We start from the raw sequence: 27,557 nt of genomic DNA on the forward strand, positions 1-27,557 counted from the left end.
AAGCGTTGTTAGTGTTAAACAGAAACAGATGTTTTTTTGTAAGAAACAAGTAAAACGTTGTTAAGTTCGGCCGGATACACACAAACGCGGGGATATAAGTAAACCACTTATGTCCCATAGCGGTTACATCGAAATATGTTCCGATTTGGACCAAATTGGTCCAAATTGTGTATAACAAAATATTGGTCCCTTTAGCAGCTATATCTAAAAATAAACCGATCTGAAACATATACGACACGGATGTGGAAAAGCCTAACATAAGTCGTTGTGTCAAATTTCAGTGAAAGCGGATAATAAATGAGCTTTTTATGGGGCCAAGACTTTAAATCGAGATATCGGTCTGCGTGGAGAAAAGTTGCAGGAAAATGTCGAAGAGCCTAACACAAAGCACTATCCCAAATTACGGCGAAATCGGATTATAAATGCGTCTTTTATGCCCAAGAAACCTTAAATCAAGAGATCGCTCTACGTGGCAGCTATACCCAAATCTGGACCGATCTTGGCCAAATTGAAGAAGGATATCTAAGGGCCTAGCACAACTTACTGACCAAAATTTCAGCAAAATCGAATGATAAATGTGGATTTTTTGGGCCTTAGACCCCAAATCGGCGGATTGTCTATATTGCAGCTATATCTAAATCTAGACTGATCGGGGCCAAATTGAAGAAGGATGTTGAAGGGCCTAACACAACTCAGTGTCCCAAATTTTGGCAAAATCGGATGATAAATGAGGCTTTTAGGGGCCTAAGACCCTAAATCGGAGGATCGGTCTATATGGCAACTATATCCAAATCTGTACCAATCAGGGCCAAATTGAAGAAGGATGTTGAAGGGCCTAACACAACTCAGTGTCCCAAATTTTGGCAAAATCGGACAATAAATGTGGCTTTTATGGGCTTAAGACCCCAAATCGGCGGATCGGGCTATATGGCAGCTATATCCAAATCTGCACCGATCTGGGCCAAATTGAAGAAGGATGTCGAAGGGCCTAACACAACTCACTGTCCTAAATTTCAGCAAAATCGGTTAATAAGTGTGGCTTTTATGGGCCAAAGAACATAAATCGGCGGATCGGTCTATATGACAGCTATATCCAAATCTGGACCGATCTGTACCATATTGCAGAACGATGTCTAGAGGCCTAAATTAACTCACTTTCCCAAATTTCAGTAAAATCGGATAATAAATCTGGCTTTTATGGGCCTAAGACCCCAAATCGGCGGATCGGGCTATATGGCAGCTATATACAAATCTAGACCGATCTTAGCCAAATTGAAGAAGGATGTCGAAGAGCCTAACACAACTCACTGTCGTAAAAATTTCATCAAAAGCGGATAATAAGTGTGGCTTTTATGGGCCAAAGACCCCAAATCGGCGGATCGGTCTATATGACAGCTATATCCAAATCTGGACTGATCGGGGCCAAATTGAAGAAGGATATCGAGGTGCCCAACATAACTCACTGTCCCAAATTTCAGCTAAATCGGATAATAAATGTGGCTTTTATGGGCCTAAGACCCCAAATTGGCGGATCGGCCTATATGGCAGCTATATCCAAATCTGGACCAATCAGGTCTAAATCGAAGAAGGATATGGAAGGGCCTGACACAACTCACTGACCAAAATTTCAGCAAAATCGGATAATAAATGTGGATTTTGTGGGCCTAAGACCCCAAATCGGCGGATCGGTCTATATGGAAGCTATATCCAAATTTGGACCGATCGGGGCCAAATTGAAGAAAGATGTCGAAGGGCCTAATGTAACTGACTGTCCCAAATTTCAGCAAGATCGGATAATAAATGTGTCTTTAATGGGCCTAAGACCCGAAATCGGAGGATCGGTCTATATGGTAGCTATATCCAAATATGGACCGATCGGGGCTAAATTGAAGAAGGTTATCGAAGGGCCTAACACAAAACTGACTGTCCCAAATATCAGCAAAATCGGATAATAAATATGGCTTTTATGGGTCAAAGACCCTAAATCGGAGGATCGGTCTATATGGCAGCTATATCCAAATCTGGACCAATCGGGGCTAAATTGAGTAAGGATGTCGAGGGGCCTAATACAACTCACTGTCCCAAAAATTTTAGCAAAATCGGATAGTAAATGGGCTTTAGATTCTAAATCGGCGGATCGGTCTATAGGGGGGGCTATATTAAGATATAGTCCGTTAAAGCCCATCTTCGAACGTAACCTGCTTATGGACAATGAAAAATCTGTGCAAAATTTCAGCTCAATATCCCCAAGACTGTAGCTTGAGTTCAACACACAGACGGTCATGGCTAGATCGTCTTAGATTTTTACGACCATCAAGAATAGATGTTCTTTATAGGGTTGGAAATGAATGTTTCGATGTGTTGCAAACGGAATGACAACATGGTATATTCTACCATCCTTTGGTAGAGGGTATACAAATTTTCTAAATATATTAAGTCTTGATTTGTTAATATTTGTCCTTTAACTGGTTCTACCACCCCTTGATTGTTATATTCCCCACTTAACTTATATTTGGTCAGTTTAGGAAATCTCAAGGGCGAAAGGAAATTGAAACCTCAAAGCAAAACATGAACATCAACCCTTTCCCCCCCAACCAATCGCTCAAACACTCAACATTGGGGTAATTGTAATGTTGCGTTATGGCTCTTCAAAAAATGTGATTTTGATTTGTATTCATTTCTGGTTAGTTTCACATACAAACATATGCAACGAAAGTCCTTGACAAGGATAACCAAACAACACCCACTTATATATCAAGACAAGTATAATATTTCCTCATCATTTATGCCAAATAATAATTTTTTATGACAGTGACCATTCATTTCCCCCCTCCCCCCCCCCCCCCCCCTTTTTTTTTTTTGTGTAAAATCCCTTTTGAGTTTTCTGTTTTCTGGATATATTTTTATGTAAATTTGATTTGTTGTTCTGAGGTTTTTTTTTTGTCCCTTCTCTGGGTGTCCTTTCGGTGTATGCAGCATAGCTAAAATAAATGTAAAGAGAATGTATCACATAAATCCCATTATTTATGACAAAGGGATAAGCGGCATTATGTTATGACATGGGATAATCTAAATACTTGATATTTTAATTTTTATTAAAACCAAGTCATACAAAGATTTGTGGCAGCATACACACTTTTTGAGCGAGGTTGGGGGTGGGGGAGGTGGTAGAGGTTAATGTGGCCATCATTCATATGTGAAGAAATGAGAAAAAAAAGCATGAATAATGACTGAAATAACATCAAAATAGAAATAGCCACACAATATGTTGCAGAAGCCGGGGGAGTTTGGTAACAGGGCCATTTGGGGGAACATCATGTCTCCTTATGTCGGAGAATAGCAGGAAATCAAATTCGATGTCTTTAAGAGGTGGTTGCCTCTTTATAGAAAGCCATGGTGGTTAGTATGTCTGCCAATGACATAAAAATCCTTGGTTTAAATTCTAGCGAACCTTTAATACTAGCCTTTCATCAGGATTACGACTGCACTGGTGGGGTCCTTCGAAGATAGTTGTCCTCTTCGGGAAAGGAAATCACCCCAAGAAAAAACCCGGGATAACAGAGCGCGTGGTAACAAGGCGGAAGTTTATTGGGATGTGTATTACACACTGCTCAAGGAATACAATAAGATTACCAGAGCGGCAAAACGTGCCTCCTGGAAGCTTTTCTGTGAACAGGTCGATAGTGTTAATGACGCCGCCAAGTTATGGTCCGACTCGGACCATAACTGAATTGGAGATCGTAGTAGAAGTCATTGGGTAACCATTCAGCCAAATAGGATAGGAATTGCGCCCTCTAGAGGCTCGAAAAGTAAAATAGGGAGATCGGTTTCTACGGGTGCTGTTTCAGGCTATAGACCGATTCAGACCATATTTGACACGCATGTTGAAGGTCATGGGAAAAACCGTTGTACAAAATTTCTTCCAAATCGGATGAGAATTGCGCCCTCTAGAGGCTCAAGAAGTCAAGATCCCATATCGGTGTGTATGACGGCTATATCAGGCTATGGACCGATTTATACCATACTTTGTACAGTTGTTGTAAGTCATAACAAAACACGTCATGCCAAATTTCAGCCAAATAGGATAGGAATTGCGCCCTCTAGAGACTCAAACACTAAAATAGGAAGATCGGTTCATATGGGAGCTGTATCAGGTTATAGACCGATTCAGATCATATTTGACACATACGATAAAGGTTATAGGAGAAGCCGTTGTTCAAAATTGCAGACAAATTGAATAATAAGAAGTACGCCCTCTAGAGGCTCAAGAAGTCAAGATCCCATATCGGTGTATATGACAGCTATGACAGGCTATGGACCGATTTGAACCATAATTAGCGTAGTTGTTGGATCTGACCGATTCAGACTATATTTGACACGTATGTAGAAGGTTATAGGAGAAACCGTTGTTCAATTACGCCCTCTAGAGGCTCAAGAAGTCAAGATTCCAGATCAGTTTATATGACAGCCACATCAGGTTATGGACCGATTTGAACCAAAATTACCGTAGTTGTTGTAAATCATAACAAAACACGTCATGCTAAATTTCAGCCAAAAAGGATAGGAATTGCGCCCTCTAGAGGCTCAAAACGTAAAATAGGGAGATCGGTTTATATGGGAACTGTATCAGGCTATAGACCGATTCAGACCATATTTGACACGTATGATGAAGGCTATAGGAGAAGCTGTTGTTCAAATTTTCAGACAAATTGAATAATAAGAAGTACGCCCTCTAGAGGCTCAAGAAGTCAAGATCCCAGATCAGTTTATATAACAGCTATGTCAGGCTATGGACCGATTTGAACCATAATTAGCGTAGTTGTTGTAAGTCATAACAAAACACGTCATGCAATATTTCAGCTAAATCGGATAGGAATTGCGCCCTCTAGAGGCCCAAGAAGTCAAGACCCCAGATCGGTTAATATGGCAGCTATATCAGGTTATGAACCGATTTGAACCTTATTTGACACAGTTGTTGAAAGTCATAATAAAATACGTCATGCAAAATTTCAGCCAAATCGGACAGGAATTGCGCCCTCTAGAAGCTCAAGAAATCAAGTCCTCAGATCGGTATATATGACAGCTATATCAGGTTATGAACCGATTTGAACCATACTTAGTATAGTTGTTGGAAGTTATAATGAAACACGTCATGCAAAATTTCAGCTAAATCGGATAGGATTTGCGCCCTCTAGAGGCCCAAGAAGTCAAGACCCCAGATCGGTTTTTATGGCAGCTATATCAAAACATGGACCGACATGGCCCATTTACAATCCCAACCGACCTACACTAATAAGAAGTATAGTTGTACAAAATTTCAAGCGGCTAGCTTAACTCCTTTGAAAGTTAGCATGCTTTCGACAGACAGACGGACGGACGAAGGGACGGAAGGACATGGCTAGATCGACTCAAAATCTCATGCCGATCAAGAATATACAAACTTTATGGGGTCTTAGACGAATATTTCGAGGAATTACAAACAGAATGAAGAAATTAGTATACCCCTATCCTATGGTGGAGCGTAAAAAAATTTCTCACAAAAACCCATGTCCAAACTGAAACTTAAGTAGACGACATGAGAGTGTGAGCCGAGACAACGGAGGACATGTTGAGGCTTTTGATCAAAACCCATTTTTCACACGATACAAAGGGACTCACGGAGACACCGGAATCTTGGATTAATGACGTTGATCAAAGGTTCATAATAACGGAATTTATGGTGAAGGAATCCTTGAGGAGCTTCAAACCATTTTATTCACCCGAACCTGATGGAATATTTCCGGCGTTACTGCAGAAAGAGGCAGACTATCTGGCGCCTCGTCTGGCTAAAATTTTCACCGCCTGCCTAGGACTTTCATATACTCCGAAAGCCTGGCAGGAGGCAAGGGTGGTGTTTATACCCAAGCCGGGCAAGGCAAGTGATGCAAAACCAAAGGCCTACAGACCCATAAGGCTTACGTCCTTTCTACCCAATCTCGGCAAGGCAAGTTATGCAACACCCTAGGCCTACAGACCCATAAGCTTTACGTCCTTTCTACCCAAAACCATGGAACGTATTGTGGACACCATATTAAAGAGTAGGACATCCAGGGAACTGCTCAAATACAAACAGCATGCCTATGTCAAGAGAAGGTCGGTGCAGATAGCCCTGTACGAAGTTGTGCATAAAATAGAAGAAAACTTCGATGACAAAAAGTACACCCTAGCGGTATGCATTGCCAACGAGGGGGCTTTTAACAATGTGCGGACCGACACACTGATCCAATCCTTGGACCAGCACCGGGTGGACCTGGTCCTTAGAGACTAAATAAAACATATGCTAAGGAACAGGTGGATTAATTGTGTGTCCCTTAGCATGGGGGCCACCGTAGCGCAAAGGTTAGCATGTCCGCCTATGACGCTGAACGCCTGGGTTCGAATCCTGGCGAGACCATCAGAAAACATTTTCAGCATTGGCTTTCCCCTCCTAATGCTGGCAACACTTGTGAGGTAATATGCCATGTAAAACTTCTCTCTAAAGAGGTGTCGCACTGCCGCACGCCGTTCGGATTCGCCTATAAAGAGGAGGCCCCTTATCATTGAGCTTAAACATGAATCTGACTTCACTCATTGATATGTGAGAAGTTTTACCCTGTTCCTTAGTGGAATGTTCATGGGCAAAATTTGTAGTTGGATGGCATAAGAATAAGTGAGAAAGTGGCTCAAGGCACGCCACAGGGGGGCATTTTATCGCCACTCCTATGGGTGACCACCGTAAATGACCTATTACGAATGATGACTGAGGAGGAATTTGAACCCGTCTGCTAAGGATCCGAACGAGCTATGCAGAAGGGCCGAAAGGGTCTTGCATATGGCATATGACTGGGCTATGCCCAGATGTCTTTATGTTAACCCAGAGAAGACTGAAATATGCCTGGTCACAAGGAAGATGAAGGTGGGCAAATTTAACGCACCACCTTTCCTCAATAAGACGATTTCGATATCTGACAAGGGCAATAACTTATGTATGATCTTGGACAGGAACCAGAATTGGAAGTGTCACATTTAGGAGCGTACTGAGAAGGCTCACAGATGTTGGGCACTATGTAGATGGGCCGTGGGCTCAAAGTGGGGTCTAAATCCGAGGATAGTCCACTGGTTCTATAGGAGCGTGACCAATGCTAACATAAACCTCAGTAGTTTGGTGGACTGCTATGGAGAAAAAGTGGGGGACCATATAACAGGTTCAGGGAACATGTTGTCTTGGCATAGGAGGAGCGATGAGGACCACGCCCACTAGGGCACTGGAGACTTTTCTTCATATCCGACCCATTGACATACAGTTTAAGTGTGAGGCAGCCACTGCGGCTGTGAGACTTAAGACGATGGGAGAATGGATTGAGGATGAGGGCAGCCCTTACCATCGCGGTATAATCGAGGTGACGATAGGAAACCTGGAAACAAGGGAAGAGGTTTCCGATTGGGTACCGCAGATGAATCTTGAAGTCGAGTGCAAGGCACTGCTGCCATTGGCACAATCTTGGATTAAGGGAACCCTAGTATTGCCATCTGGAAGATGATGTTACACGGATGAATCGAAGCAGAAGGACAGAGTGGGCCTGGGGGTCCACATTGAGAACCCAGGGACTGAGATCTGTTTAAGACTGCCTGACCATAATACGGTCCTGTAGGCGGAGATACGGGCGATCACGGAATGCGTGAAGTGGTGTGGTGCTAACGCGAGTACACCGAGTGTGAACATCTTTACAGACAGTAAAATTGCCATAAGGGCAATAACAACCAGGACGGCAATGTCACGAACAGCCTTGCAGTGTAAGAAGAAGATTAGCGGCTTTTCTGAGGATGGGAAAATCCGCATCGTTTGGGTGCCGGGCCATAACGGAGGGGAAATGAAAGGGCAGACGATTTTGCGGTGAAGGCCAGAGGACTGTCTTCAATAAACTTGGTTAACCCGAAGCCTTTCGGGCCGACGCAGTACGAGTTAAGGGAGTGGGTGACGAATGCGCATGCAACATTGTAGAACAGCAAAACGGTCGGTAGGACGGCGAGAATCCTATGGGGGAATCCAGATTGTGAGAAGACGAGGCTATTACTGAAAGGAAGCAAGAAGGAGGTCAGTACAGCTTTTGGTGGCATAACGGGACACATAGGACTACGAGCTCACTTATGTAAAATCGGTGCGACAAGTGAAAGCATGTGTAGGGCATGCGGGGAAGATGAGGAGCATTTCGTTTGTCTTTGCCCGGCTTTAGCGTCCAACAGATGTCGGTATTTAGGTGGAGACACATATCGGACATGAACCATTTTAGGGGAGTGGTATTGAAAACAATTAAGGATTTTGTAAGTAGCACGGAATTCCTTGCTCAAAATTTTGTTTTTAGAGGTTACTGTATAGTTTTTAGAGCGCACAACAAGCCAATTACTGGCTTAGGTGTATGTCCATAGTGACATGGGACGAATTAATATCTGCACCCTCTTTTCAACCTAACCTAATACTAGCGACAGTATCAAAAAAATAGGTCAGCGGTGTTTATCATCACACCAAAACTTCGGCAATGTCTCCTATGAGTACTTGCAAGACTTTCTTGATCAAAATGTACCTGCATTAATCAATTTAATCCGTTTGAAAAGAAAAGAAAGGTAGAGAGAGGGAGAAACAAAACACAAGAGATTTCGATTTGCAACATTTTATTGCGTCATAGTTAAATATTCATGTGGTCATTTAAATCGATTTCATGGATGTTAATTTCCTTCATTATACCACTCTTTATTGCCGCATGGCGATTCATATTCGTTAAATGCAAAGAAGATACGATGATGATAATCAACAAATCCTTACATATATCAGCACTGGCACAAGGACATATACCACACACGTATAAACCTAACACACAATCTCGTCTCAACTCATCCATACACTCACTCATTCTGACATAGCAAAATTAACATATTAACAACGTCATAAAGTATTTGGCTTAGAGAATTTCAAATGTCCTAAATTAAGGCTAGCAGCAAAACATGAAATCCAATTTAATGGACCTTATAAATATGTCAAAGTTTAAGAGATGTCGAATGTTGGTGGTCAATGGCCAAAGGCACAATGGTGTACTTTTATTATCCTTGTTGTTGGTTGAAGTGGCTGGTGATACAGTAACGCTAAATTAAATAGAGTTTCAGAGGTAGAGAACTAAACTAAAAATGATCGAAAAGCCAACACTAGAGTGCAAAACTAGATTGCAACACTAAAGGAAAACTTCAATTCAGCCTGGCTGAATAAGGTTTTCTATAAAAAATCTTCAATTCAGCCTGGCTGAATAAGGTTTTCTATAGAAAATCTTCAATTCAGCCTGGCTGAATAAGGTTTTCTATAGAAAATCTTATTCAGCCAGGCTGAATTGAAGATTTTCTATAGAAAACCTTATTCAGCCAGGCTGAATAAGGTTTTCTATAGAAAATCTTCAATTCAGCCTGGCTGAATAAGGTTTTCTATAGAAAATCTTCAATTCAGCCTGGCTGAATAAGGTTTTCTATAGAAAATCTTCAATTCAGCCTGGCTGAATAAGGTTTTCTATAGAAAATCTTCAATTCAGCCTGGCTGAATAAGGTTTTCTATAGAAAATCTTCAATTCAGCCTGGCTGAATAAGGTTTTCTATAGAAAATCTTCAATTCAGCCTGGCTGAATAAGGTTTTCTATAGAAAATCTTCAATTCAGCCTGGCTGAATAAGGTTTTCTATAGAAAATCTTCAATTCAGCCTGGCTGAATAAGGTTTTCTATAGAAAATCTTCAATTCAGCCTGGCTGAATAAGGTTTTCTATAGAAAATCTTCAATTCAGCCTGGCTGAATAAGGTTTTCTATAGAAAATCTTCAATTCAGCCTGGCTGAATAAGGTTTTCTATAGAAAATCTTCAATTCAGCCTGGCTGAATAAGGTTTTCTATAGAAAATCTTCAATTCAGCCTGGCTGAATAAGGTTTTCTATAGAAAATCTTCAATTCAGCCGGGCTGAATAAGATTTTCTATAGAAAATCTTCTATTCAGCCGGGCTGAATAAGATTTTCTATAGAAAATCTTCTATTCAGACGGGCTGAATAAGATTTTCTATAGAAAATCTTCTATTCAGCCTGGCTGAATAAGATTTTCTATAGAAAATCTTCAATTCAGCCTGGCTGAATAAGGTTTTCTATAGAAAATCTTCAATTCAGCCTGGCTGAATAAGGTTTTCTATAGAAAATCTTCAATTCAGCCTGGCCGAATAAGGTTTTCTATAGAAAATCTTCAATTCAGCCTGGCCGAATAAGGTTTTCTATAAAAAATCTTCAATTCAGCCTGGCTGAATAAGATTTTCCATAGAAAATCTTCAATTCAGCCTGGCTGAATAAGATTTTCCATAGAAAATCTTCAATTCAGCCTGGCTAAATAAGATTTTCTATAGAAAATATTCAATTCAGCCCGGCTGAATAAGATTTTCTATAGAAAATTTTCAATTCAGCCTGGCTGAATAAGATTTTCTATAGAAAATCTTCAATTCAGCCTGGCTGAATAAGATTTTCTATAGAAAATCTTCAATTCAGCCTGGCTGAATAAGATTTTCTATAGAAAATCTTCAATTCAGCCTGGCTGAATAAGATTTTCTATAGAAAATCTTCAATTCAGCCTGGCTGAATAAGATTTTCTATAGAAAATCTTCAATCTTATTCAGCCAGGCTGAATAAGATTTTCTATAGAAAATCTTCAATTCATCCTGGCTGAATAAGATTTTCTAAAGAAAATCTTCAATTCAGCCTGGCTGAATAAGAAGAAAATCTTCAATTCAGCCTGGCTGAATAAGATTTTCTATAGAAAATCTTCAATTCAGCATGGCTGAATAAGGTTTTCTATAGAAAATCTTCAATTCAGCCTGGTGAGAAATTGAAGATTTTCTATAGAAAATCTTATTCAGCCAGGCTGAATTGAAGATTTTCTATAGAAAATCTTATTCAGCCAGGCTGAATTGAAGATTTTCTATAGAAAATCTTCAATTCAGCCTGGCTGAATAAGATTTTCTATAGAAAATCTTCAATTCAGCCTGGCTGAATAAGATTTTCTATAGAAAATCTTCAATTCAGCCTGGCTGAATAAGATTTTCTATAGAAAATCTTCAATTCAGCCTGGCTGAATAAGATTTTCTATAGAAAATCTTCAATTCAGCCTGGCTGAATAAGATTTTCTATAGAAAATCTTCAATTTCTCACCAGGCTGAATTGAAGATTTTCTATAGAAAACCTTATTCAGCCATGCTGAATTGAAGATTTTCTATAGAAAATCTTATTCAGCCAGGCTGAATTGAAGATTTTCTTCTTATTCAGCCAGGCTGAATTGAAGATTTTCTTTAGAAAATCTTATTCAGCCAGGATGAATTGAAGATTTTCTATAGAAAATCTTATTCAGCCTGGCTGAATAAGATTTTCTATAGAAAATCTTCAATTCAGCCTGGCTGAATAAGATTTTCTATAGAAAATCTTCAATTCAGCCTGGCTGAATAAGATTTTCTATAGAAAATCTTCAATTCAGCATGGCTGAATAAGGTTTTCTATAGAAAATCTTCAATTCAGCCTGGCTGAATAAGATTTTCTATAGAAAATCTTCAATTCAGCCTGGCTGAATAAGATTTTCTATAGAAAATCTTCAATTCAGCCTGGCTGAATAAGATTTTCTATAGAAAATCTTCAATTCAGCCTGGCTGAAAAAGATTTTCTATAGAAAATCTTCAATTCAGCATAGCTGAATAAGGTTTTCTATAGAAAATCTTCAATTCAGCCTGGCTGAATAAGGTTTTCTATAGAAAATCTTCAATTCAGCCTGGCTGAATAAGGTTTTCTATAGAAAATCTTCAGTTCAGCCTGGCTGAATAAGGTTTTCTATACAAAATCTTCAGTTCAGCCTGGCTGAATAAGGTTTTCTATAGAAAATCTTCAATTCAGCCTGGCTGAATAAGGTTTTCTATAGAAAATCTTCAATTCAGCCTGGCTGAATAAGGTTTTCTATAGAAAATCTTCAATTCAGCCTGGCTGAATAAGATTTTCTATAGAAAATCTTCAATTCAGCCTGGCTGAATAAGGTTTTCCATAGAAAATCTTCAATTCAGCCTGGCTGAATAAGGTTTTCTATAAAAAAACTTCAATTCAGCCTGGCTGAATAAATTTTTCCTGTAGATAAACTTAAATTTTGCTCTCATCATTTTAAAATTCTTGTCCATATGTGTATTCTAGTGTAATTTCAAAATGTCTGCATGTGTATGTATCAACAATATGACCATGCAACGCACCACCCACTTCCATTAGTCACTTCGTGCATGTCATAAAGATGCCAACAAACAGAGAAGCTTTCACAGCCATTTGGACATTCATAACCATCGACCAATTGACCACTAATTTGTACATAACTTCAAAGTGGACCAAAAACATACAAACACCGACACACACACACACACACACACACACACACACATGTAGACCCAAAAACACAAATGGCCACCACATAAGTAGGCAACTTTTGCAACTGTAGTCTTTGGCACATGGCACATTAAGGCCATGTCATAATTCATAATTTTTCTATGTCTATCTATCCATGTGTGTGTGCGCGCGCTAAGAGTGTCCCCTTAAAATGACCCAACGACCTATGCATGTGACCAAATGGCCAACATTTCAGAACAATTCGTTATGCATAAAAGGACACCAAAATGAAGCAAAATTTTTTCACTGGCAAAACAGACAAACACACGCACACACTTAGATATTAGGACCGAATTAATGCCTTGAAATGGGTTCGCATACAGATTGGTCTTGGTAATGCTGACCTTTAAAGCATCAGCCTTCACCCCATCAAAACCTCGGTGTGTGTGTGTGTGTGTGTAAGCGGCCTACATTCTTTTGAATTTCATATGTGGAGGTAACCTCAAACTTGAGGCAAAATGGCAAATGTTTCGATGATCAACACTATGAGACTGCAAGGATGTCTTTATGAAAAGCTTTGCCATAGATGGTACCTCCAATTTTGCATGCATTTCGGGTTTTAATGTAAAATTTATTACACCTCCCACCAAAAAAGCTAAACATTCAAATTCCATTGGTGTTTTTTTTTTTTTGGCCAAAAGTGAATTATTTCGCAGTGGCGAAAATATTCATCATCACTTTAAGGGATTTTCATCGATATTTGCCTGCAGTGTTACCAAATCTTTTTTGGGGGGATAAACAACAATGGCTCTGTAAGTCCTGACTATAAGTGTTACACGTTTGTTATCCTTATGGAATTTTGATGGTAAGTGGGAAGAGTTTGTCATTGGAGCTTGTAAGCATTGCATTACAACCAAAACCATTTGTGAGTATTTTCTAATGCTACACTCGAGCAAAATATTTAGATAAAGCTTCAACACCGATTCTTGACATAGCTTTGGATGACATTGACGACAATGTCAACAGGATTACGACTGCACAGTTGGAGCCTTTCGAGGAAAGATGTCCTCTTCGGAAAAGGAAATCAGCCTAAGAAAAAACCCTGGATAACGGGAAAGATTCCCACGGACCTGATGGAATATTTCCGGCGTTACTGCAGAAAGAGGCAGACTATCTGACACCTCATCTGGCCACTATTTTCACAGCGTGCCTAAGACTTGCATATACTCCGAAAGCCTATCAGGACCAGCAAGGGTGATATTTATACCCAAGCCCGGCAAGGCAAGTTATGCGACACCAAAGGCCAACAGACCTATAAGCCTTACGACCTTTCTACTCAAAACCAAGGAACCTCGATACCATGATAAAGAGTAGGACATCCAGCGAACTGCTCAGATACAAACACCATTCCTATGTCAAGGGAAGGTCGGTAGAGACTGCCCTGCACGAGGTTTTGCAAAAAATTGAAGCATACTTCGATGACAAGACGCACACTTTGGCGATTTGCATTGACATCGAGAGGGAGTTTAACAATGTGCGGACCGACACATTGATCCAATCCTTAGACCAGTACCGGTGGACCAGGTCCAAAGAGACTGGATAAACCATATGCTAAGGAACAGGTGGATAAATTGCAGGTCCTATGGCAAAAATCACTCCTTTGGGTGACCACCATAAATGACCTAAGGCGTTGGGAGAATGGATTGAGGATGGGAGCTGATCATTCCATCGCGGTATAATCGAGACGACGATAGGAAACCTGGAAACAAGGGAAGAGGTTTCCGATCGGATACCTGTGATGAACCTTAAAGTCGAGTGCGAGGCACTGCTGCCATCGGCACAGTCTTGGATTGACGGAACCCAGATATTGCCATCTGGAAGATAATGTTTCACAAATGGATCAAAGCTAGATGACAGAGTGCGACTGGGGGTCTACGTTGAGAGCCCAGGGACTGAGATCTGTTTCAGACTGCCTGACCATAATACGGTCCTGCTGGCGGACATCCGGGCGATCACGGAATGCATGAAGTGGTGTGGTGCTATCGCTAGGAAGTCGAGTGTGAACATCTTTACCGACAGTAAATTTGCCATAAGGGCAATAACAACCCGGACGATAAGGTCCTGGACAGTCTTGGCGTGTAAGGAGATTAACGCCTTCTCTGAGGATGCCAAAATCCGCATCGTTTGTGTACCACACCATAACGGAGTAATGGGAAATTGAAGGGCAGACGATTTGGCGGTGCAGGCCAGAGGACTACCGTCAATAAACTTGGTGAACCTGAAGCCTTTTGGGTCGACGCAGTCCGAGTTAAGGACGTGGGCGACGAATGCACATGCAACCCTGTGGAAGAGCGACGTGCTCGGTAGAACGGCGAAAATCCTATAGGGAGACCCAGATCGTGAGAAGACGAGGCAATTACTGAAAGAAAGTAAGAATGAGGTCAGTATAGCTATTGTTATCATAACGGGACACATAGTACCACGAGCTCACTTATGTAAAATCGGTGCGGCAAGTGATAGCATGTGTGGGGCATGAGGGGAAGATGATGAGACGTTGAAGCATTTCCTATGTCTTTGCCCGGCATTCACGACTAACAAATACCGGCACTTAGATGACGACATAATACCAGTCATGAGGGAGGTGGATCTGGCTAATTTAACGTCGATTATCGGGGTTGAGGAGCCCATAATAGGGGCGTATTTGAATGCTAGGCACAAGGATTCAGGTGAAATGGTAGCGGTAGACGGCTAGCGAGTTGGTTAACGAGTGACCCAGTGTTGACAATTAGATGGATAGTGCGACCTACGAGGACCACAATCGACTCGAGTAGTTTTGTTGATTTCTTCCTTACCACGAGGGGAATTGGACAAGGTGATCTGGCAAAGGGTGAAGGCGGTCTTTGTACCCTCGATTACAAGTCTGATCATATGGCGGTATTGCTCGATGAAGATATGGAGCCGACCTTTCCAAAAAGGGTCTGAAGCCCCAAAAAGCTTTATTATATATCCGATTTTGCTGAATTTTGGAACAGTGAGTAGTTTAAGGCCTTGAGTAGTTTAAAGCCTTCTGATATTCGAGCTAAATATGGTTCAGATCGGATTATATTTGGATATAGCTGCCATATAGACCAATCTCACGATAAAGGGTCTGAAGCCCATAAAAATTTTATTTTTTATCCCATATCGATGAAATTTAAAACAGAGAGTAATTTTAGGCCTCCCTACATCTGATCTAAATATGGTTCAGATCGCACTATATTAAAATATAGCTGCCATATAGACCGATCTGCCGATAAAGGGTCTGAAGACCATAAAAGCCCTATTAATTACCCGATTTCGCTGAAATTTGAAGCAGTAGGCAGTTTTAGGTCTACCGACATTCGACCCAAATATGGTAAAAATAGGACTGTATTTAGATGTAGCTGCCATATGCTGGTTAAGGGTCTGAAGCTTTGTTACCCGAATTTGTTGAAATTTAAAATACAAAATTCACCAGTGACTTATATTTATTAGAGACCACTCAATGTCCGTGCCGAATTTGGGTGCACAAGTTGTTCAATTTTTACTGGATTGTGAAGAAAGGGGGTTTACATATGTACCCGAGGTGGTGGGTATCCAAAGTTCGGCCCGGCCGAACTTAATGCCTTTTTACTAGTTAATCGTCTCGACGTTCTTAGTCGATCAAGCCATGTCCATCCGTCCGTCCATCCGTCCGTCCATCCGTCCGTCCATCCGTCCGTCCATCCGTCCGTCCATCCGTCCATCCGTCCGTCCGTCCTTCTGTCGAAATCGCGATACCGGTCGAATTCGTAAAGCTAGCCGCTTGAAATTTCACACAGATACTTAAAATTGATGTAGGTCATCGGCGATTGGAAATAGGTCATATCGGTTCAGATATAAATATAGCTCCCATATAAACCGATCTCCCGATTTGACTTCTTAAACCCTTACAGACCGCAATTTTTGTCCGATTTGGCTGATATTTCGCATGTAGTGTTCTGTTATGACTTTCAACAACTGTGCCAAGTACGGTCCAGCTCGGTCTATAACCTGATATAGCTCCCATATAAACCGATCTGCCGGTTTTACTTGTTTTTTTATTTGGAAACTTAATACCATATTCAAAGATTTTCTAGTTTTTCTTGAGTGTCTTAGCTCAAAGATGTCCTCTCTTTCGTCCATAATGAATTGAGTGTCCATGAGTACTGCATGGAAGTATCGCGGACTATGTCCATATATTTTGTTTGAAAAACTCATACATTAATTCACATTAGCTTGCCTGCTTTTAGGCGTCTTCTTTGGCTACATTTGAGTGTGGCTGTGTGTGTGGGTGTGTGTGCATGCGCATTTGTGCGTTGAAGTGTTCATAGAAGTTTGTGTGCGTGTAGTTTCAACACCATTAAAATACAAACAAATGTACATACATTCTCACACAATCCAATGAACTCTACCAAGATTACACAACGATATCGTAGAGAGGTAATCACACAGTGGTTATAAACCGTGAAAATTTTGAGAAAGTTAAAAATATAAGCACTAAATTTTTGCAAAGGAATTAGGGATATTGAGGTACCAATGCCATTGATTTATGAAGTGTTCTTAATCCAACTCCTTTGAGGAGTTTTTTTTTTCTAGTGACTCACTGTCATTCATTGAGGTCACAGTGCCAAAGATTTGTATTTTTGTCATGGTGGTGTTTTGTTTGTGTACTCCAGATTTTTGAATAGTGGGTTTTGTTGAGAGTTGTTTAACTTTTTCAAGCTCTCCTCACCCTAACTCAACATAATCAATGGCTCTTGTTCGAGCCTTAATGTGTTCGAAATGTACACAATTGGCTGGCAGTAGGGCTAGATGGCTCGCTTGCCAGTGTTGGGCTGATTGAAGCTGTAGAGAAAGAAGAAGACTCTAGGATGCTGGGCAATAGTCCTGAGTTTGGGTGATGTTGTTATTGCTGCTGTTGTTGTCTCTGTTGTTGTTTTTGGTTGAGGCCACAATGCCATTGAATGTTCATAGTTTTGTGGAAGATTTCCACAAAGCCTAAAGGAAATAAACGATTTGTTTTATGGGGGATATTGAACATTTTAACAAATCCTTTTATTGATGATTCCAATATCAACTTGGGGTCTGGTATAGCTGCTTATGTGAGTGCCTTTGTGTATGTACAGACTCACTGTATATATATAAAGGTTGGAATGAGCTAGTGTCAATGTTGTTGTTGTCATTATTGGTTTTGGTGCTGGTGCTGTTTTTGGTCTTATTGTCCATAGCTGTTGGCATAAATCTATGTAGAACAAGAAGCATAGAACTTTCATCGTAGTAGTAGTCGCTGGTCCTTTCCAACATTATGCTAATGTTGCCTTCAAAAGCTTTAAGTCCAACGATAGTGGTTTTGCAGGTGGCCGATATGCAAAGATTGTTAAAAGGATTGCTGCAGCAGACTTTAAATGGAAAAGTTTTAATGTTATTTATAGAGACTCTTAAAATCTTATGGCACTCTGCCAATTAACTAAGGATAGATATTTTAAATTAAATGGCCAGTGGAAGTTTTAAAGGGAATTTAATTGGCTACATTTATACAAATTGGTTAAGTATATACACGGCTAAGTTCGGCCGTGCCGAATCTTATATACCCTCCACCATGGACCGCATTTGTCGAGTTCTATGCGCGGTATCACTTTTTAGGCAAACAAAGTATATTGAATAAGAACTGTAATGCTGGGAGCCATATAAAGTTATAGTCCGATTCGTACCACAAATGAATGCTGAACATTGTAGAAGTCATTCGGATAAGAATTGCGCCCCGTAGGGGCTCAAGAAGCAAAATCGGGATATAGGTTTATATGGGAGCTGTATCAAGCTATAAATCGATTCAGACCATATTGGACACGTATGTCGAAGGTCATGAGAGAAGCCGTTGTACAAAATTTCTGCCAAATCGGATGAGAATTGCGCCCTCTAGAGGCTCAAGATGTCAATATCCAAGAACGATTTTTATGGCAGCTATATCAGGTTATGTACCGATTTGCGCCATACTCAGCACAGTTATTGGAAGTCATAACAAAACACCTTATGCTAAACTTCAGCCAAATCGGGTGAGAATTGCGCCCTCTAGAGGCTCAAGAAGTCAAGATCCCTGATCGGTTTATATGGCAGCTATATCAAAACATGAACCGATTTGCGCCATACTCATCACAGTTATTGGAAGTCACAACAAAACACCTCATGCAAAATTTCAGCCAAATCGGGTGAGAATTGCGCCCTCTAGAGGCGCAAGATTTCAAGACCCCAAATCGGTTTATATGGTAGCTATATCAGTTTATGGACCGATTTGAACCATACGTGGCACAGTTATTAGAAGTGATACCAAAACACCACTTGCAAAATTTCAGCCTAATCGGACAAAAATTGCGCCCTCCAGAGGCTCAAGAAGTCAAGACCCAAGATCGGTTTATATGGCAGCTTTATCAAAACATTAACCGATTTCAATCATGCTTTGCACAATTGTTGGAAGTGATACCAAAACACCTCGTGCAAAATTTCAGTCAAATCGGACAAGAATTGAGTCCTCTAGAGGCTCAAGAAGTCAAGACCCAAGATCGGTTTATATGGCAGCTATATCAGGTTATGTACCGATTTGCGCCATACTCATCAATGTTATTGGAAGTCATAACAAAACACCACGTGCAAAATTTCAGCCAAATCGGATGAGAACGGCGCGCTCTAGAGGCTCAAGAAGTCAAGACCCTAGATCGGTTTATATGGCAGCTATATCAATATATGATTCGATTTCAATCATGCTTTGCACAATTGTTGGAAGTGATACCAAAACACCTCGTGCAAAATTTCAGTCAAATCGGAAAAGAATTAAGCCCTCTAGAGGCTAAAGAAGTCAAGACCCAAGATCGGTTTATATAGCAGCTATATCAGGTTATGTACCGATTTGCGCCATACTCAACACAGTTATTGGAAGTCATAACGAAGCACCACGTGCAAAATTTCAGTCAAATCGGATAGGAATTGCGCCCTCTAGAGGCTCAAGAAGTCAAGACCCAGGATCGGTTTATATGGCTGCTATATCAAAATATGGACCGATTTGGCCCATTTACAATCCCAACCGACCTACACTAATAAAAAGTATTTGTGCAAAATTTTAAGCGGCTAGCTTAACTCCTTCGAAAGTTGGGGTGCTTTCGACAGACAGAAGGACGGACGGACAGATGGACGGACAGACGGACGGACAGACGGACGGACAGACGGGCGGACAGACGTACGGACAGACGGACGGACAGACGGACGGACAGACGGACGGACAGACGGATGGACGAACAGACGGACGGACAGACGAACGGACGGACAGATGGACGAACAGACGGACGGACACACGGACAGACGGACGGACGGACGAACGGACAGACGGACAGACGGACAGACGGACGGACAGATGGACGGACTGACAGACGGACGGACAGACGGACGGACAGGCGGACGGACAGACGGACGGACAGACGGACGGACAGATGGACGGACAGACGGACATCGCTAGATCGACTTAAAATGACATGACGATCAAGAATATATATAGTTCATGGGGTCTCACACGCATATTTCGAGGTGTTACAAACAGAATGACGAAATTAATATACCCCCATCCTATGGTGGAGGGTATAAAAATTGGAATACAAAAATTTAACGAAAACAACGGCAATATGCTTTGACATAGAAATTGATTTTATCAACTTAAGGATTGGCGCATTAGGCCAATCTCCAGATCAATTCCCTACAAACTGGATAAACCATATGCTATTGAAAATATGAATAAATTGTGTAAGACATGACTTAACAATACCTGATAGAGTGATGTAGAGGGCATGTCACACAAATAGCCTGCTGAGGATTCTAACTGAAATGAAATTTGAGCCAGACTATTACGCAGACAATGCAACGGGACTTATTGTAGGGAAATTCCGAAAGACTCATGGAATTGGTGTATGCATGGACTAAGTTTCGTGCCCTTTTTCGAGGAGGTACGAAAGACTGGGCAATTGGTTGAGAAACAAGTAAAAAGGAGTTAAGTTCGGGTGTATATGTAAACCACCGTATATATGGAGGCCACCGTAGCGCAGAGGTTAGCATATCTACCTATGACGCTGAATGCCTGGGTTCGAATCCTGGCGAGACCATCAGAAAAAATTTTCAGCGGTGGTTTTCCCCTCCTAATGGTGGCAAAATTTGTGAGGTACTATGCCATGTAAAACTTCTCTCCAAAGAGGTGTCGCACTGCGGCACGCCGTTTGGACTCGGCTATAAAAAGGAGGCCCCTTATCATTGAGCTTAAACTTGAATCGGACTGCAGTCATTGATCGGTGAGAAGTTTGCCCCTGTTCCTTAGTTGAACATTCCACTAGGGAACAGGGGCAAACTTCTCACATATCAATGAGTGCATATATTTAGGGCCTAACATAACTCACTGTCCTAAGTTTCAGCAAAATCGGATAATAAATGTGGCTTTTATGGGCCTAAGACCCTAAATCGGAGGATCGGTCTATATGGCAGCTATATCCAAATCTGTATCGATCTGAGCCAAATTGAAGAAGAATATAGAAGGGCCCAATACAACTGTCTGTCCCAAATTTCAGCAAAATCGGATAATAAATGTGGCTTTTATGGGCCTAAGACCCAAAATCGGCGGTCTTTTAGGTATTATGATCGCCGAAAAATCGACCAGGCCCCCTAATGGGTTATATGACCTTTTTTGTTTTTAAAATAATGGAACCACATTCATATATATTTAGGAAAATTCACAACTTTCTTTGAGCTTTCTGTCTTTGTTATTGACCGTCTCTATGAAGGTCACAACACCCGAATTGGGCGTTATGATCTCAACTAAAGCGGACATAAAGCCCAAAAACTGTTGGGCGTTGTGTCCTCTGGGCGTTTTATCCGCTGGGCGTTATGGCCGGTCACCAAACTTAGTAATACCGGTGCCCTCCAAAGACTCAGAAAGTCAAATTGGGAGATCGTAGTTAAAAGTCATACCAAAACGACATTTCAGAAAATTTCAAAATGTCAGAATAATTGGACAAGAATTTCGGCCTCTAGAGGCTCAAGCAGTCAAATCGGGAGATCGGTTTATGTGGAGGTTATATCAGGTTATGGACTGATTTATACCATACTTTTTTTTTGTTCACCCAACACGCAGGGGATGTCCCCTATGAATGCAGTGCATTGCGTTGGCGAGAGGAAATGATGAATTGGAGGGGGGGAAAGGATGTAAGGAAAGGATGCATTGACATTGGTCTTAAATCTTTGGATGTCAAAGTGGGTGGGAAAAACATTAGCCGGAAGTAGATTTAACCTACGAACGGTTCGGGCGACATAAGAATACTCTGTACAATGCATTGTGCGGTCCGCATGCCATCCTTCGTTAATTTGGCTCCGATCGGTCCAGATTTGGATATAGCTGTCATATAGACCGATCCTCGAATTTAGGGTCTTAGGCCCATAAAAGCCACATTTATTATCCGATTTTGCTGAAACTTGGGACAGTGAGTTATGTTAGGACCTTCTACATCCTTCGGCAATTTGGTCCGGATCGGTTCAGATTTGGATATAACTGCCATATAGACCGATCTTCCGATTTTGGGTCTTAGGCCCATAAAGGTCACATTTATTGTCCGATTTTGCTGAAATTTGGGACAGTGAGTTAAGATAAGCCCCTTGACATACTTCTGCATTATGGCATAGATCGATCCAGATTTAGATATAGCTGCCATAAAGACCTCTCTCTTTTATTTTAGGTTTTGGGACCATAAAAGGTGCATTTATTGTCCGATGTCGCCGCAATTTGAGAGAGTGAGTTGTGTTAGGCCCTTCGCCATCCTAAGGCAATTTCGGCCAGATCGGTCCTGCCTATAGACCGATGTCTCTTGCATTTCTTTATGGGATATTTTAAGATTTTTAGCCATTTGATTGCCACTGCGGCATGAATTCAGTTGAAATCAAGGATTGACTCGCCCAATTATGTTGGGGTTGTTGGGTTTTTTCACCAGCATGGCTTTTAGCAATGCCCTCAGTATCATTATAATGATTTATGGTGAAATACATTTTGTTCACTTAGAAGTGTTTGAGATCGCCTACAATAACCGGTTGTGTGATTTCGGCTAAATATACCACCATCACACTTATAGGTCTGCGCTAAATCACGAATCACTTTTTTCAATAAATTTGCAGCAAATTTTATGAACATTCCACTAAGGTACAGGAGGCCAAACTTCTCAAATATCAATGAGTTCAGTCCGATTCAAGTTTAAGCTCAATTATAATGGACCTCCTTTTTATAGCCGAGTCCAAACGGTGTGCCACAGTGCGACACCTCTTTGGAGAGAAGTTTTACTTGGCATTGTACCTCACAATTGTTGCCTGTATTAGGAGGGGAAAACCACCGCTGAATATTTTTTTCTGATGGTCTCTCTCCAGGATTCGATTTCAGGCATTCAGCGTCATTGGCGGACTTGCCAACCTCTGAGCTACGGTGGCCTTCAATACCAGTGAGAACTTGGAAACACTTCGTGTCAGTTAGCCTATACACTTCTAAGTAATGGAGACTATTGTGACGCAGAGGTTAGTAGGTCCGATTATGAAGCTGAACGTCTGGGTTTGAAGCCTGGCCAGAACATCAGAAATATTTTTCGCTTCCAATGCTGGCCACATTTTTGAGGTACAATGCCATATGAAACGCCTATTGGCCAAGTAAAAACTTCTCTCCCAACAGATGTCGCTGATAAGACTCGGCTAGAAAAAGGATATCCCTTTTTCATTGGCCTAGTAAAAACTTCTCTTCCAACAGATGTCGCTGATAAGCCTTTCAGACTCGGCTAGAAAAAGGATATCCCTTTTTCATTGGCCAAGTAAAAGTTTCTCTCCCAACAGATGTCGCTGATAAGCCTTTCAGACTCGGCTAGAAAAAGGAGATCTCTTTTTCATTGGCCAAGTAAAAACTTCTCTCCCAACAGATGTCGCTGATAAGCCTTTCAGACTCGGCTAGAAAAAGGAGATCCCTTTTTCATTGGCCAAGTAAAAATTTCTCTCCCAACAGATGTCGCTGATAAGCCTTTCAGACTCGGCTAGAAAAAGGAGATCCCTTTTTCATTGGCCAAGTAAAAATTTCTCTCCCAACAGATGTCGCTGAAAAGCCTTTCAGACTCGGCTAGAAAAAGGAGATCTCTTTTTCATTGGCCAAGTAAAAATTTCTCTCCCAACAGATGTCGCTGATACGCCGTTCAGACTTGCTAATAAAAAGGAGATCCCTTTTTCATTGGCCAAGTAAAAACTTCTCTTCCAACAGATGTCGCTGATAAGCCTTTCAGACTCGGCTAGAAAAAGGATATCCCTTTTTCATTGGCCAAGTAAAAATTTCTCTCCCAAAAGATGTCGCTGATAAGCCTTTCAGACTCGGCTAGAAAAAGGAGATCCCTTTTACATTGGCCAAGTAAAAACTTCTCTTCCAACAGATGTCGCTGATACGCCTTTCAGACTCGGCTAGAAAAAGGAGATCCCTTTTTCATTGGCCAAGTAAAAATTTCTCTCCCAACAGATGTCGCTGATAAGCCTTTCAGACTTGGTAATAAAAAGGAGATCCCTTTTTCATTGGCCAAGTAAAAACTTCTCCCCAACAGATGTCGCTGATAAGCCTTTCAGACTCGGCTATAAAAAGGAGATCCCTTTTTCATTGGCCAAGTAAAAATTTCTCTCCCAACAGATGTCGCTGATATGCCTTTCAGACTCGACTAGTAAAAGGAGATCTCTTTTTCAAGGAATACAAATTTGAATCGGACAGGACTCATTGGTGTATGAGATGTTTCTCGCTGTTCCTCAGTGACATATTCCTGGGCAAATTACCATTTGTATTGGGTTGCCCAAAAAGTAATTGCGGATTTTTCATATAGTCGGCGTCGACAATTTTTTTCACAGCTTGTGACTCTGTAATTGCATTCATTATTCTTCTGTCCGTTATCAGCTGTTACTTTTAGCTTGCTTTAGAAAAAAAGTGTAAAAAAAGTATATTTGATTAAAGTTCATTCTAAGTTTAAATAAAAAATGCATTTACTTTCTTTTAAAAAATCCGCAATTACTTTTTGGGCAACGCAATACTTCTGATTAATGCACTTTGTTCCCAAAAATATTTTTTCGTTTCTTTCAGTGTATAATTGGAAATTTTTCATTCCTTTACCCCACTGAGCATCCAATATTTATAATGATAAAATAAGAAATAAATTTTACGAAAACTCGTACCCTTGCATTTTGTATGAGGATGATGATGATGATGTGACCATAAATTAATCCACCATGTAATGAACTCATGAAATTTATATGCTTCATAAAGATAAAATTAAATCCAGGCATTTGGTCGATGAAGCCTCCTTCTGTGGCTCTGATTACAGTGGACACACGGGGGCTAGGAGCCGGACATGCTTCAAAAAGGTGACCACCAAATAAAGGCATAACCATTCGTTTACTCATTACAGGGTAAAGGCCGCCCTATGGGGTAGCCCATAGGCCCATAGTGGATATTGACTGTAGTCGATAACTAGCTTTGCTTGATGGCATTTTTAGAACAATGATGATGGTATTGATAATGATTTTATGGTTTACTGTCATGATATTTACTACCTTCCTTCGCAACCAGCTAAGCAGGCCAAAGGACCCTTGCCGGGTTGTTATCTCGAACACACAAAATATATTGCATTGCATGGTGCGAGTGTGCTCATGTGTGTTAGGGCCGTTGTTAAACTAAAATGTAGCCAAAATTTATAGAAATGTGATATTATTTGTAATTACACGCACAGACACCATACACAATAGTGGGATACACTCTCGCTCACACACACACACACACCCAAACACTCCCCGTGATTGAACGAAAGCCTGTTAGGGCCATAAACATTGATTAAGATTTCTCGTACTAACAGACTCCGGGACAATGATGGCTGTGATGAGTTTGCCATAAAATTTGCCAGGTTAATTGTAATGTATGTTAATTGGTTATATCAACTACTTCTTCTGCCACTGTCCTGCAGGACATTATCAATTTCTATAATTAATATGATATTTCAAATATCTGTTAAAGCACACACACACACACACACCCGTTCTCAACGTGTTAGTCATTCCTCTTCTTTGGCTGTGTTGCAATCTGTTCTAATAAAGATTAAAGCCATGATTTGTTGCATGCCTTGGTCAGTGGGCCTGTTGTGTGTAAGCTAGCAAGTTTCCAGCATAATGCCATATAAATCTCATTAAGATCATAGTTGTGGAAGCACTACTCACTTTGCCTTTGGTTAGATGCCAAAAAGGAATTGCTTATTTAATGAATTAATGCCAGCAGGTATGGTAAATTAAAATTTTGCCATCACATTGTGCCATAGATTCAATTTCGACATATTTTACACAAAAATCCTTAACATACCCAAAGTGATGACAAACCCTTGGAAGTTTTAATCACTTAATCACAGTTTGAAGCAAGCTATGGCAAAATCGAATCAATTTTCATAAAGGAATATCATAAAATAAAAAACAAGCAAAAGAGTGCTAAGATCGACCGGGACGAATCTACACTAGCCGAACCGGCTCACATAGGCCATATAATTTTTTGATTTCGGGCGGAGGCGGACCCTCCCGAAAGTGGTCCGATGGGCACAATATGAGTATCAAATGAAATGTATTGGAGAGCAGAAAACGAATATTCTTTTAAAATTTGGGTCCAAGTGCCCAGCGGGCCAATAAAGAACAAGAGGGCTCCGCTGTGCCCTCTCTAACTCTCTAATATCTTTATAGGCTGGGGACAATTCGCCCTGAAGGCGGATCTCGAATTCGTGCCATTGTAGCCTATGACGCTGAAAGCGTTCGAATCCTATCGAGAACATTGAACAAAGCGGTGTTTATCCCCTCTTAATACTGGCGACATTTGCGAGGTACTATGCCATGCAGGGTCATTTAAAAAAGTGTCCCCAAAGAGGGCTCGCACTGCGGGATGCCGTTCGGACATGGCTATAATAAAAGGTCCCTTATCATTGAGTTTAAACTCGAATCGGAAAGCACTCATTGAAGTGTGAGAATATGGCCCCTGCTCGGTTCCTGGTGTTTTTAAAAATTCTGGTAATGAGAAATGCTTTTTAGGGGAGGGATGAAACCTCAGACATTTCGACTCACATATGGATATCAAATTCGTGCTGCACTCCTCCAAATCCTTTTAGTTTAAGCCCCATATTGCCATGGCGCGTAAATATGAAGGTCCCATAAATATGGAGCGATTCAAGTTTAAACTTGAATCGGAGAGCACTCATTGAAGTGTGAGAAAATGGCCCCTGCTCGGTTCCTAGTGTTTACGGGGAGGGATGGCACCTAAGACATTTCGACTCACTTATGGATATCAAATTCGTGCTGCACTCCTCCAAATCCTTTTAGTTTGAGCCCCATATTGCCATGGCGCGTAAATATGAAGGTCCCATAAATATGGAGGGTGTTTTTGGGGCTGGAGCTGCCACCGCCAATTTGCACTGAAAATTGCTATCAAATTCGTTCTTTATTGGCCCGCTGGGTACTTGGACCCAAATTTTAAAAGCATATTCGTTTTCTGGTCTCCAATACCTTTCATTTGAAACTCTTATTGTGCCCATCGGACCACTTTCGGATATGGGTGGCGTTTTTGGGGATGAGGGAGGAGGGTCCGCCTCCAACCGAAATCAAAAAATTATATAGCCTATGTTTCCTTCCAGACAAAGGTACACAATCTACCCTTATCATTGACTTTAAACTTGAATTGGAAAGCACTCATTGATGTGTGAGAAGATTGCCCCTGCTCGGTTCATGCTACACTTCCCAATCCCTTTAGTTTGAACCCCATATTGCCATGGTCGGTAAGTATGAACCATTTGGAGGGTGGTTTGGGGCTGGGGCGGCCACCGGCACTTTGCACTGGAAATAGATATCAAATATCAAAATCAAGGGATGGAACCTCAGACATGTGTATGGAAATCAAATTCGTGCTACACTTCCGAATCCCTTTAATTTGAGCTCCATATTGCCATGGTCGGTAAATATGAACCATTTGGAGGGTGTTATGGG

Source organism: Stomoxys calcitrans, chromosome 4 (assembly GCF_963082655.1).
Source record: "Stomoxys calcitrans chromosome 4, idStoCalc2.1, whole genome shotgun sequence".
In the NCBI taxonomy this organism is placed as follows: Eukaryota; Metazoa; Arthropoda; class Insecta; order Diptera; family Muscidae; genus Stomoxys; species Stomoxys calcitrans.